We start from the raw sequence: 14,869 nt of genomic DNA, 5'->3' as shown, positions 1-14,869 counted from the left end.
CGAAAGGAGGGGTAAGGAAATTAGCCGTACCTTTTTCAGAGGAACTATCGTGGCATTTCCGTGGGGCCATTTGGGGAAATCACGGAAACCAAAGTCTGGGTGGCCCGATCCTAGTTTGAAACATCATTCTACCGAATACGAATCCATTGTGCTACGCACGGCGCCACCTCGATCGGTCTTTCGTGAGGTTGTTGAATGAACTAAAGTTATGAACACGTTCCATTTAATTGTAATGTATTGTATGTTAACCGAGGGCCTAGATACGACGGAGAGGCTTCGTCCCCGTCGCAGCGGCAGTGGTCCACAACCCCACAACGACTACCGCAGTCCGCTTCACCCCTCCGCCGCCCACACCAAACCCAGGGTTATTGTGCTGTTCGACTCCCGGTGGGCACCCCCCCAACCCCCCAACCCTCCCCCCCAACTCCCCCCCCCAGGGAACGTGGAGAATTTGTTTGCGCAGCAATCGCCGACAGAGTGTAGATGAAGCGGAATAAGGGGAACCAGCCCGCATTCGCCGTAATGTATTGTATGTTAACCGAGGGCCTAGAAACGACGGAGAGGCTTCGTCCCCGTCGCAGCGGCAGTGGTCCACAACCCCACAACGACTACCGCAGTCCGCTTCACCCCTCCGCCGCCCCATACCGAACCCAGGGTTATTGTGCTGTTCGACTCCCGGTGGGCACCCCCCCAACCCCCCCCCAACACCCCCCCAGGGAACGTGGAGAATTTGTTTGCGCAGCAATCGCCTAGAAACGACGGAGAGGCTTCATCCCTGTCGCAGCGGCAGTGGTCCACAACCCCACAACGACTACCGCAGTCCGCTTCACCCCTCCGCCGCCCCACACCGAACCCAGGGTTATTGTGCTGTTCGACTCCCGGTGGGCACCCCCCCCAACCCCCCCCCCAGGGAACGTGGATAATTTGTTTGCGCAGCAATCGCCGACAGAGTGTAGATGAAGCGGAATAAGGGGAACCAGCCCGCATTCGCCGTAATGTATTGTATGTTAACCAAGGGCCTAGAAACGACGGAAAGGCTTCGTCCCCGTCGCAGCGGCAGTGGTCCACAACCCCACAACGACTACCGCAGTCCGCTTCACCCCTCCGCCGCCCCACACCGAACCCAGGGTTATTGTGCTGCTCGACTCCCAGTGGGCACCCACCCCAACCCCCCCCCCCAACCCCCCCCCCCAACCCTCCCCCCAGGGAATGTGGAGAATTTGTTTGCGCAGCAATCGCCTAGAAACGACGGAGAGGCTTCGTCCCCGTCGCAGCGGCAGTGGTCCACAACCCCACAACAACTACCGCAGTCCGCTTAACCCCTCCGCCGCCCCACACTGAACCCAGGGTTATTGTGCTGTTCGACTCCCGGTGGGCACCCCCCCAACCCCCCCCCCCCCCCCAACCCCCTCCCCCCAGGGAACGTGGAGAATTTGTTTGCGCAGCAATCGCCGACAGAGTGTAGATGAAGCGGAATAAGGGGAACCAGCCCGCATTCGCCGTAATGTATTGTATGTTAACCGAGGGCCTAGAAACGACGGAGAGGCTTCGTCCCCGTCGCAGCGGCAGTGGTCCACAACCCCACAACGACTACCGCAGTCCGCTTCACCCCTCCGCCGCCCCACACCGAACCCAGGGTTATTGTGCTGTTCGACTCCCGGTGGGCACCCCCCCAACCCCCCCCCCCCCCCCCCCAGGGAACGTGGAGAATTTGTTTGCGCAGCAATCGCCGACAGAGTGTAGATGAAGCGGAATAAGGGGAAGCAGCCCGCATTCGCCGTGGCAGATGGAAAACCGCCTAAAAACCATCCACAGACTGGCCGGCTCACCAGACCTCGACACAAGTCCGCCGGGCGGATTCGTGCCGGGGACAAGGCACTCCTTACAACCTGGAAAGCCGTGCGTTAGACCGCACGGCCGACCAGGCGGTCGTTCCATTTAATTACTATGCATATAATTGACATCTCTGATTTTAAAGATGCTGTTGAAACTTTGTTTCCAATGTAGGCGTGTGAAATCTCCAAAGGCTGTATTATCAAAGTCTTTCTACTAATCTAAATCAAATAATTATTAAAAATTCTTAATGTGAAATAGAAGAATGGAAAAATGTCATGGTATTCAAAAAAAGGAAAGACCTTGACTAATGTTTGCCATGCCGTACCTGACTGGAAAGGCAGCCATGTTTATCAGTTGCAAAACGTAAACACCTGTTGACGATGTTTTCATTTCTTCCTCAACAGCACAGTTCTATTGTCAACTTTGAAACATCCGATCCCAAGCTTGGAGTTACTTAACAAGTAGAAGTCACTGAAAGATTTACTCTTGAGTTTAACTTTGTTACCCTCTTGTAAAAAGTTAAAAAGATATGAGCATATGTTAATGGCAAATGGAACAAAAAACTTTCTTTTTGCCATTTAGAACCAGTCACTTCCCTGGCTTGATACTTTCTTCATAAATTATTTACCGAACGAGGTGGCGCAGTGGTTAGACACTGGACTCGCGTTCGGGAGGACGACGGTTCAATCCCGCGTCCGGCCATCCTGATTTAAGTTTTCCGTGATTTCCCTAAATCGCTCCAGGCAAATGCCGGGATGGTTCCTTTCAAAGGGCATAGCCGACTTCCTTCCCCGTCCTTCCCTAATCCGATGAGACCGTTGACCTCGCTGTCTGGTCTCCTTCCCCAAAACAACCAACCATAAATTATTTATTTTCTAATTTGTCCCATTATTTTTGGCAGTTATGAGATGAACAGTATAATTATGTGGTTTCATATGACCTCCACAATTTTTTGGTACAAGCAAGTTATGTACAAAAAGAGATGGGCTGTTTTTTAATTCTCGTAACAAATATGATACTGCCACTTAGAACGTCTGACATTTCCACACGTCATATATACTTAATACAGCGGTAAAATTTTGTACGGTTGTCAGGACATTTCAAACATTGAATTTGTTTTCTTCTTTTAACTTTTTCTACTACATTAGGTACCGCAATATGAAGCAGTTGTGAGTGTTAAAGACCTATGGATTGATATTTATTGCCTGCTCTTGCTTGAAAATAGCTTCTCTTAAACGTTTGTAGATCAAGAGGCAATGAAGAATCAAAGAAAATATTTCGCCTCTCTGTCATCATTACTACGAATACAGACTACCTTTGTTGACACAGTGCGTCCTAAATTACGTGACACATAGTACGTGAGAGTCGTACTCCAAATATTGACAAATTCACGGTGAAAGCACTTCGTTTTCTGCCGGAAATTAAAACAGATAGCCAGACAGGGTTGTCACTCGTTGTGGTGCGCCAATATTATTACTGTGAAACCTAAACAGCGTTCAGAGGAGTACAGTCGTGTTAAAAACTGTTTCGTGAACACTGAACCTGGAAAAATTGCAGTTATCTATTTTCCTTGCGGTGACATCTAGTGGGTAGATGGGATTAATAGACCGCACAGGAGCAACTGGGTTGCACATAGACGTAGGCCTTACGGTATGCAGACTCTAGAGCAGGTCTATCACGCCTCTCCAGAAAAAATGACAAAATTCGTAAAAGTACTGGCTGCTACGAAATGCGGCCGTCCATCATGGCTCGACAGTCGTTTCCAGTTTCCCTGTTCTCTAGATTCTCGAGGTTAGGCATAAACAGCAAATCAACGACGCCCTTTTTTGCGTTTGCATTGTACTGCATGAAATCACGGCTGCACTTGAATCTGCTTCTAATGTTCTATCGCGAAGGTAATATGTGATCATACCTCTGGAAAAAAATCAAACCACAATCTTTACCCACTTACCTTTCTAAACTTCTTTTTTCTCTAGAGCAAACCGGCAAATCTCCTTTGTAAAAATTCCTTGAGCCCATCGTTGTTGTGCACAAAATCTAAAGTACCACACCAAGATTAATTGTCTCTGTTTAAGCCGCTGCTCTCTGCTGGCGAATATTACGATCTCCTCGCCTCTGCTCTTTCATCACACTGTTGATAGAACGTGTCTCCATCGTCTAGAAAAACCATTCTTCAACAATCCATGTTCCTTCAGTTCCATATTATAATGTTATTAATAATATTTTAGGATTTTCATTCGTGACTTATTCCCCTAACGTTAGAAAATGCAATGGAGGAAAAAAGGAGAAAATGGAAAAAAATGCGTCGAGTCTAGGTATGCCACGACAGGATAGCACCTTTATTGTACCACAGATATCAATGATGATAATGATGATGATGATGATCAGTACCACCTGTGCTGATAGAAAACGTGTCACATAATACCGACATTCATTGAACGTTCTAGAGAGGGATATACGAATTCAGTGCTGTGTCATATGGCCTCCATGGAAAAAAAAAACAGCAGAATATTGACAGGACTCTCCTCTCGACGTGTGCATACTCATTTGTCGGATCCCACATCAGGAAAAGTATAGCTTCATTAGCTGAACATCATTTAAGTTCGTATGAGCTGATAGGCCGCTGGACATTAAAAATGAAATGCCGGTAGGATAAAAAAAAGTAACAGAATTTTACTTATTGTACGTATTAGGTGTAGTGGGAACAATACATGATAAAATTTGTAGATGATCTGGAGGTAGGCAGGGTGAGAAATTTAGTACACCGAGCTGCCACCTCAGAAGAACCTGATTGCGCATGGATTCGAAATGAGTGTGGAGAACAGGTACAGGTACGCCATTTCATATCTGCTTGAACTCTATAGCAGAGTTCACCAGTAGTGGCTGGAGAATGGTGGCATGCTTGTCACTGGGCAACACGTGAACAGATGTATTCTGTGGGTGAGAGATCTGTAGAATGTGCTGGCCATGGCGATAGTCGGACACCGTCTTTATGAAGGCAGGTCTAGACAGCGAAGGGAACATTTGGTCGTCCATTATCTTGTTGACAGATAATGTTACGTAGACCATGGGGTTAGGGCGCAGTCACTGGCCTTAGCACATCAGGAATATAACGGCTTATGTCCAAACTGGCAGCTATGCGAAACAGGGGTGATCGAGTTGTGTACCCAATGGCACCCCGTGCTATCACCCAGGCGCTGCGCTCGTATGAAAACGGTCTGACAACGTTGGTTCTCCTCGGAGCGTCCATACATGGATATGTCTAGCGTGGCGGTTAGGCAGAACGGGGACTCGTCTGAAAAGATTGGCCAGGTGTGATTAGGACTCGCGCACTGAGGGTTTCGCACAAACCTGATCACGCCTGCAGACAATTCAACCCTTCTGGGAATCGAGACTCTCGACCATTTTTGTCTGCTATCGACATTGATACTGCTACGATTCGGTCTAAGAGATTCCTAGATACTCGAGAATGTTTTGATTTCAATAACATAAATAGACATAAAGTGATGCAGAAGGCAGACGATAATTATTAAAATAATTAGTAGTTCTGCATTCTGGATAAAGACAAACACCAAGCAATGAATTACTTTACTGTTCACATGACGTGTTTCGGAATTTGTCCATTATCAGATATCCAGGAGCGATTGCCGCACTTAGATATGGCGTTTCAAGTTGTATTTGAGCAAACATTTGCAGAATAGTCTCTCTGTGAGTGTTTGTTCCAAATAAAACTTGAAACATTGCTTCTTGCCAAGTCTTATGATTCTAAGGCAATAGGAAGTACCCTATAAGTTTAGATGAGTGGGTTTGCGAGTATGAAAATGTGTGACATAAACTGCCGTATCGTCTGACTGCGTTGACTTAGGAGCTTCAACATTTTACATCGGCAACGTACCGTAGGTCTCAGTGTGTGACATAAATTTCAGCTTGATACCTCTACTCGTTCCTAAGAAAAAGGGTTTTTAACTGTCGGGCAGACAGACAGAAAGATTGACAGATGGACAACAAAGTGATCCTGTAAGAGACGCGAGATGCTAGAAAAGGCGTGATGCTATGTGCAGTACTGTCGTTGAGCTCATTAGTGTCGAAGCGGCTCTCATTGCTGCTGCACCAAGGAGAACCGCCACAGAGGTTGCAGTGCTGCCAGTCCGTGGTGCTACAGACGCCTTCGTGCTGTCCGTATGGATGTTTGTCTTGCTGCGAACAAGCTGATTCCCTGACTCAAGGTACGTGACGTGTCGGTATTACACAGCATGACCAAGTGGACAATATTTCTTTCCTGTCGGGCGCTAGATTCGTGGAGTCCAAGACAACCTGTACAGTTTTGAGTATGGTCCTTCTAAACACGTCGATTCAGAATTTACATGATTAATGCGGGATCAGATTTGATAGGACATGATCCTGCCAATGTCGAATTCCGACATGTACTGGTGGACGTTTCTTCTTCTTGCGGGGGATGTAACTTGACCTCCACACAAACAACTAACATTCAAATGCTATTTCTGAATGACAAAACTTGTGCGTAATCTTCACTTATACAGAGAGTTGAAAAGTATAAAATATTCCTACAAGAGGTAGTATTATTGAAAACTAGAAGAAAAGTTCCTACAATGGCGTCCATAAACCAATATCTACTAACAAGGGAAACTCTCCATCGCAGCCCCCTCGTATTTAGTGGTAAGATGGCCCAGTGGATAGCCCGTTAAACTCTGAACACTGATCAAGCATGAAAACGGGAAGACGGTGTATTGGACTGTGAAAAACAAAGCAAAATAAAAAACAGTGAACGGTTCAAGAGCTAGAATTGCAACAGAGCAGACTGAAACAGCAAAGCCATCGTCCTGGTGCTGGTCTAGAAAGCGGCCGAGCCGTGTTGGAAACTCCCTCGTGCCATTCTTTTTTTTCGCAACATTGTGAACTGACTCTCTCGTGCCATTATTTTTTCTTTGCAACATTATGAACTGTCAGTCCGGTAACTGAAATGTTTGTTCTCTTTCTGCAGTCTTGGCAGTTGTCATTGGTTATAGAATATGAGTCATATGGTAAGAATACGTTGCCGTCCCAAGAGGATGTTGATGACTAGCGAGAGCAGGCAAGATACCACATAGACTTCTTTCAAAATAAGAAAAAAGAGAAAAAAATGGTTGTGAACTATGTGACAACAAAGGAATTCAGGAGTCAAGAGTTCCAAAACGGAATGCAACTTCAAAAACATTAAAAACATATGTTTTGATCGAGCACAGAGAAACAGTGTGATTGTCAAATTGTTGCGTCCATTTGTTGCAGCTTATGTGACAAACTATCTTGTTTTCATAATGAGATTTTCACTCTGCAGCTTTACTTCTGCCAGTACCTCGTCTCCTACCTTCCAAACTTAACAGAAGCTTTCCTGCGGAGCATGAGTCGTGCTTGGGTAGATCACTTGGTAGAGCACTTGCCCGCGAAAGGCAAAGGTCCCGAGTTCGAGTCTCGGTCCGGCACACAGTTTTAATCTGCCAGGAAGTTTCATATCATGTTTTCATCATTTCCTTGGGAGTGATTACATTCATATTCATACGAACACCTACATCGGGCAAGGTCACTTACTAGTCGTACAAAATTAGGTGCGTCGATAAGATGTTTCTATCATATGACACACGTATTGCCACGAATGTCGTGTGTGACACGCCAAACGTGTTTTCCGGTGGAGGATTCGGTTGACTTGTCGCCCTGTCATCAACCGCTTGCGGTTCTAGTTCGAAAGCCACTTCCTTTCGGCTGCTAATAGACTAGTCGTACAGAGTCAACTGTCATTCTACGTGCGTACCTCATATCTCGCTGTTGCAAACGGACGTTACACCACCACACAGACACAAATATGAATAAAGCGAAGGGTAGAAAAAAATGGGCACGAGGGAGGTTTGAACATGAGTCGCCCGGTTGGTAGCCCAACACCGGGGTGGAGACAAAGTGGGCAGGGGTCGCAACCCATGTCTGGCGACCATGTCCCGTTCCCACCCTCCAGGAACCAAGGAAAGCGTAGGGACCGTGGAGTACAGGCAAAATGAACATTGTTTGTTTATTTTTCTTTCTTTCTGAACCTTAATTCCACCGAGAACAGCGGGAAAGCCTCGCGCGAGGAGGAGGGCGCCGCAAGACGTTAAGACTCATTGAGTCTATTGACGTACAGTGTTTCCGAGAAAAACGTTCCGATGATCACAGAATATATCGGTTCTAAGTATGGAAGAGGCGGGGATCAACTCTTCGTGACAGGAACGTCCCAGCTCTGGGGTGGGTTAAGGAAGACACTGCAAAGGAAATTGGAGACAGATTCTCTGTATCTTCGATTGCGGACAACTACTTAACGTCGTTCTTTAAGGAACTACCAAAAATCAAGGAAACTTTTCTCGCCATCAGCAAACAAGTAGTGAGCTGCGTGTCCACAGATCCACTTCGCAGAGTTCGTCTTCGGCTGCGGGAAGCATCCTGCGTCCGGAAGGAGGAGGTATCTCATGAGGAATCCTACAGGTAATTAGGGGCAACATATGTCCCATCCAGAACCAGACACCTCTTTCTGATCTGCACACCAGGCGGTGCTCGTCTGTGTCCAAAACATCAAAGGTGATACACAATGAGGTGTCTGCGAGGTGAATCCCGTGAAGGCGTGACCGGCATACTTGCTCCCCATTGACAGTAAGGTACCACGCAGACAGTATGTCAGTGTCAAGAGAAGGAGCGCACACGGATCGCCAAACGGCAAGTCAGTCGACGTGGGGATGCTTCCCGTCAGCCACAATCGGTGACCTGTCCTGCTGTAGGAAATCATAGATCGCCTTCGTGGGCGTCAAGTGCGCTGTTAGTATCATGATACGGACGCAGTTCCGTTCGAAGAAAAAGTGGCGGAAGTAAAATAAGGGCGGCGGGACTTCCGAAAGCCGGATAGGTGCTGAGAGAGAATGTGGTGCAAGGGCCTCCAACGAGAGGCTGGTAAGGCACGTAGGACAACGGCGCCACAACACTATGTGAGAGCCAATGTAGAGAGCTACCGCTCTGTGAGGCGCATGTTACAGACCTAACCCACCCCTCCACTGCGGGAGTGTGAGGGTGTCGTACCTTATCTTGAACAGCAAGCCGTGGCAAACAAATGAACCCAATGCCGCTACTGTGCGGCGGGCCTTGGATGGCGGTAACAGGAAGTGTCTGTTCCACGGGGGGGATACGTGACGCCAAATATACATTTACATATTACGTCCGTTGCAGAAGATAGGGTGCTTGTAAACGGTAATCTAAGAGCCCAGCTCGTAGTTAGGAAAGTAGGCACCGGCAGTTGAGGCCAATCGTGCGCCGCAGATCACTTGCGAAATCGAGTCCTAAATATCGGATAGTATCCCCTACAAGCAAAGGAGCAGCGCTGTCCGCAGGAAGCCCCGCACCTGTAGCCATGGCGCTCGATTTGCGGATGTTAAGGTAGCTACCAGAAGCTTCGCTGTAGGTGATAACACGTGCCGGTGACTTCCTGATCTCAGCACCGCTGCGAAGAACGATGACGAGATCGTCTGCATAAGCAGTGATGCTGAATACATGGTCACCGAGGGACAACGCAGACAGGCGTTGACGGATTCGGCAGAACAACGGTTCCATGGGGAAAGCACGCAACAGTACAGAGAGCGGTGACGCACCGATCGACAGATCGAGATGGGAGGACTTAGACGGCCATTGTAGATTATACGAGTAGTAGCTACACCAAGGGGATGAATTATGACGCCGACGGTTATATCAAGATAGTCCATATTGCGGAGCACCCCCTCCAGGTAGTCGTGATCGACTTGATCGAACGCCTAGCTGAAGTCAAAAGCTGCCAAAAGTCAAGGCATACTACGAGCGTAAGCAAGAGCGATTATGTCCACGATAGCGACAGAGGGCAGTGCGGATGTTACTGGCGCCCGCCAAAGAAGTTTGATCAGGGGAAACCACGTGCCGATCCGTTCATTTAAGCCGCCCAGCCAACAGATCTTTGTGTCGCTGTTGAATAAAATCAAGGAGCGGTAATCGCATATCAGTGAAGCAACCCGAGGCTGTGAATGAGTCACGATATCGTTCAACGACGTTAATTTTGTTTACGGTCTGGGAAATGTAGGGGCTTTGAAACATTTTTACTAATGGTCTTTCAGCATTTTGTAGCCATATTGAATGGTGCTGTATGTCTGAAAAGTACTATCGATCAAAGAAAACATATTTGACTTGTTTGGAGGAAGTGAAACTCCGAGAGCTGATTATTTACCAAGATAGTGAATAACACCTTGCAAACAAGTAAAAAAGTTGGTAGAGCACTTGCCCGCGAAAGGCATAGGTCCCGAGTTCGAGTCTCGGTCCGGCACACAGTTTTAATCTGCCAGGAAGTTTCATATCAGCGCACACTCCGCTGCAGAGTGAAAATCTCATTTTGGAAACATCCCCCAGTCTGTGCCTAAGCCATGTCTCCGCAATATCCTTTCTTTCAGGAGTCGTAGTTCTGCATGGTTGGCAGGGGAGCTTCTGTTAAGTTTGGAAGGTAGGAGACGAGGTACTGGCAGAAGTAAAGCTGTGAGGACGGGGCGTGGGTCGTGCTTGGGTAGCTCAGTTGGTAGAGCACTTGCCCGCGAAAGGCAAAGGTCCCGAGTTCGAGTCTCGGTCCGGCACACAGTTTTAATCTGCCAGGGAGTTTCAAGTAAATGGACCTATCGAATACCACAAAAATACTTACCAACAATAATGCAACCTCCACCGTGTTATGTTGTTTGAAAGATAATTGAGCAATGTCTGACCTTGACGTTCCTAACAGCTCATGCTGACGTTAGGCTAACCGTAGTCAGTCAACAGTAGTCTAGTTTACATACTGTCGAGGAAAGTAAACTCACTTTCGTCAACCTGTCTTCTTTCATGTACCGAGTTTCCATCTAGCTACTTCGGATTTCCACCCACAATAGGGTACACTGAAATAATGTATTAGAGCAGTCTTGTTATCCACTGACTTATTCGGAGGATGACGTATCCCACTATAGAATAATGGCTCGCTTTCACTTACCTTTTCAGTCAACGATCATCTAGGACATCGGTGGCCTGCGTAATTGGCAGTTTTCTCCACAGCTTATATCCGTACCACTATTATTGCAATTTAGTATGCTTTTAAGTAAACAACAGAAAACCCTGTCTCTATGTTGCCATGTATACTATACCCCAAAAGAACAAATACTCCTGTCACGGTCGCCACGTATAGCCTTACTACTACTATCTTAATTTAATATGCTTTTACCTAAATAAACAGAAAACCCTGTTTCTATGTTGCCACGTATAACCCTATTACTAAAATTTAGTTTAATTTCCAAATAAAGCAGACTATGGGAGGATAGTCCTGTTTATAGGAAAAGCCAATCAATAGAGTTACCCTTTTTACAGGATTTGACCGTGTCTTGTGTCTAATGGATAAGTAAATCAGACTATTCAATTCTTTTCATAAGATCTTACCTAGCGGTTAGAAAGAAACGCAGTAGGAATAGTATTATATTGAAGTAGGACTACTCAGTTCCAAGTTCTGTTAGTGGTTTAAAACGTGTTCAAATGGTCGCCTGCCTATCCAGGCAATGAAACATTGAAGTACTGGAAAGGCATGAATGAATTTTGACTACTTTCTTGCTATTGTTTGATTTGGTTCTTCAAATAAATATTACTCCACTTAAACAATGTTGGACTACAACATTATACATTACGTTTTTAAAAGAGAAAACACCCAATAGATAACTTCAAGGAGCTAAAAAAAATTTGGCCAGGGGGACCTTTAGAAAAGCACTTTCCATAATCAACAAACTTAAATACTAAAATACTTAGATACTAAAGAACAAACTTTTTATACTGTACATTTCACTTGAAGAAAACCTCTTTCTTACTGGAATTTATTTTCAAAAGATATTAGCCTTTGAACTAACTCTGTACAGTCATTTAAGAGATTCTAGTAGCTTGGTTGCACTCTGATTGAATTTTACTTAAGCAAACTTTTGCTATAACACTTTACAATAGTTAAAAAAATTTACATTGTGCCTCTTTATATTACCTTGGCATTTCATAAGTCTGTAAAATAGGATACTTGGATTAATCAAACACCAGGAAGAAACACTATACAGGTGTATGATTAGGATGAAATAACAGGGTGAACCAGTTTCTTTAAAGTTCAAGAATGATTATTAAAACACAGTTTAAATTAATGGTTCACGCCGTACAAAAGTAAAAATACAAAAATAAATGTTATCTGGTGGCTGTCGGTTTGGGTGTGGCGAACAATTATGACGGGTACATTACCCACAGTACGGCCTGCGAGTATCTTGCTGTATGGGCTCAATTTCTCTTCTTGGTGTCGTTCAATTTTACATATAGTAGCCCAACAACTCCCAGCTATGACGTAAGCCGTTTGCACTCTTCATCCGACGCATTTTTGTGCAAATGTACAGGCAAAGCTTCTCCTGCTCCACAAAGGTGTTGCCTCAATCACTGTTACCTACAGACTGTGTGACTTACTTCCCGCGTTTGCTCTAGGTAGCGCACCAATTCGCCCTTGCAACCTTTTCCACCCCCCAGAGCCACTTTCGTTTCAAACAAAAGCACAGTGGCTTTTACATAACACCTATTTCTTACATTGTCAAATTTACCTCAACATGAACAATTTATACACACAATTATTTTTAAATACAAAAGGTCATCAGAAAATTATTTAATTTAATAAACAATTTACATAATATTTTACATACATAACTCAGAGAACTTCAACTTTCAGTATAATATCCTTTACTTCATACCTAAAGAAAATATAGTACCAATATGGGAAAATTTTAAAGCAAAAAAATAAATAAATAAGTTTAAGTATACCCTAAACTAGGAATGTTATAGGCTGTCCTCTATACACCCAAAATGTATACTCCCATCACACAGGCATGCGAACTAACTAATGACTTCACCGTTTCTGAGATAGTCATTTCACTACGACTGAGACCCACCTATCATCCTCTGCTGAAATTCGGATAAATCTGTTCCTTAATCCATGACAGCAGGGAGTGTGTCAGTCTGTTTATTTAAATACTGTACTAGTCTACATCAGATAGTTGAAAACCACACGTTACGCACTGAAGACGTCGCATGCCCATCAGTATTCCTTAAGCCATCTCTGGTGCGTGACAGAGGATACATCTGTTACTATTATTGTAACCTTCCTTCTTACTCATCCATTTCTGAATGGTACTTGAGAAGGGCGACTGTCGCTAAGCCTTCGCATGTGTCCTGATTTCCCAGATTTTATTGTCGCGGTTATTTTGCGGAACATACGTGGGGAGATGTAATATGTTGTCCTACACTTCCTGGAACCCACGGACCAAAATTTTAAAGGTAAATATCTCCGTGAATTACAAATTCTCTCTTGTATCGCGTGCCACTGGGAATTTAACTAGCGTTAGAATCTTCGTAAGGTTCTGTCACTGAAGGAATTCGTGACAAAACGCCCCGTTCTTCCTTAGCTCGGGTGAGGCCTTACATAGTGCAAAATCGCACGCGCGAGCGAACATACATTGCACGCGAGGACAATGTGTGTCAGCGACCGGACGCGCGGCACGAGGCTAGAGGAACCGAAACAAAGTACATATTTCCCATCTTTCCTTTGGATCCGATTTTGGACAGCATCTCCTAATATTAGGTGAACGTGTTTCTGTTGTGTTTTAACTTATAAATTACGGTATATTATTACGTTTCGTATGAAATATATAATTACACTACTGGCCATTAAAATTGCTACACCAAGAAGAAATGAAGATGATAAACGGGTATCATTGGACAAATATATTATACTAGAACTGACATGTGATTACATTTTCACGCAATTTGGGTGCAAAGATCCTGAGAAATCAGTACCCAGAACAACCACATCTGTCCGTAATAACGGCCTTGATACGCCTGGGCATTGAGTCAAACAGAGCTTGGATGGCGTGTACAGGTACAGCTGCCCATGCAGCTTCAACACGATACCACAGTTCATCAAAAGTAGTGACTGACGTATTGTGACGAGCCAGTTGCTCGGCCACCATTGACCAGACGTTTACAATTGGTGAGAGATCTGGAGAATGTGCTGCAAACGTCGTCGAACTGTTCGTGCAGATGGTTGTTGTCTTGCAAACGTCCCCATCTGTTGACTCAGGGATCGAGACGTGGCTGCACGATCCGTTACAGCCATGCGGATAAGATGCCTGTCATCTCGACTGCTAGTGATACGAGGCCGTTGGGATCCAGCACGGCGTTCCGTATTACCCTCGAGAACCCACCAATTCCATATTCTGTTAACAGTCATTGGATCTCGACCAACGCGAGCAGCAATGTCGCGATACTATAAACCGCAATCGCGATGGGCTACAATCCGACCTTTATCAAGGTCGGAAACGTGATGGTACGCATTTCTCCTCCTTATACGAGGCATCATAACAACGTTTCACCAGGCAACGCCGGTCAACTACTGTTTGTGTATAAGAAATTGGTTGGAAACTTTCCTCATGTCAGCACGTTGTAGGTGTTGCCACCGGCGCCAACTTTGTGTGAATGCTATGAAAAGCTAATCATTTGCATATCACAGCATCTTCTTCCTGTCGGTTAAATTCGCGTCTGTAGCACGTCATCTTCGTGGTGTACCAATTTTAATGGCCAGTAGTGTAATTATACGTAAGGAGGAGAATACATGTTACTGCATCTTCTTTCTGAAAAGAAACATCCAGCTATGCTCAACAATAAAGACGCGCTTTTCCATATTGTGTAATGTGCGGTAGTGTCATTAATGGAGGAAAAACGGTCCTATGAACATGCAATGTATCGTTGCCACCGTAGATGGCACTGACGAATGACAGTTCCTCTGACTACTTGCCGTGTGTTACTTGTGTGTTGCAGGCTGTGTGATCGACGCAGCATACTATAAAGAAAAGAATGGTCCGGTATTCATGTCGAGAACAAGCCGAGATGGTGTTTGGGTGCGCCCAAGCAGATGGAAACGGTC

This window comes from Schistocerca serialis, chromosome 1 (assembly GCF_023864345.2).
Source record: "Schistocerca serialis cubense isolate TAMUIC-IGC-003099 chromosome 1, iqSchSeri2.2, whole genome shotgun sequence".
NCBI lineage: Eukaryota > Metazoa > Arthropoda > Insecta > Orthoptera > Acrididae > Schistocerca > Schistocerca serialis.
This window is presented reverse-complemented; position numbering follows the sequence as displayed.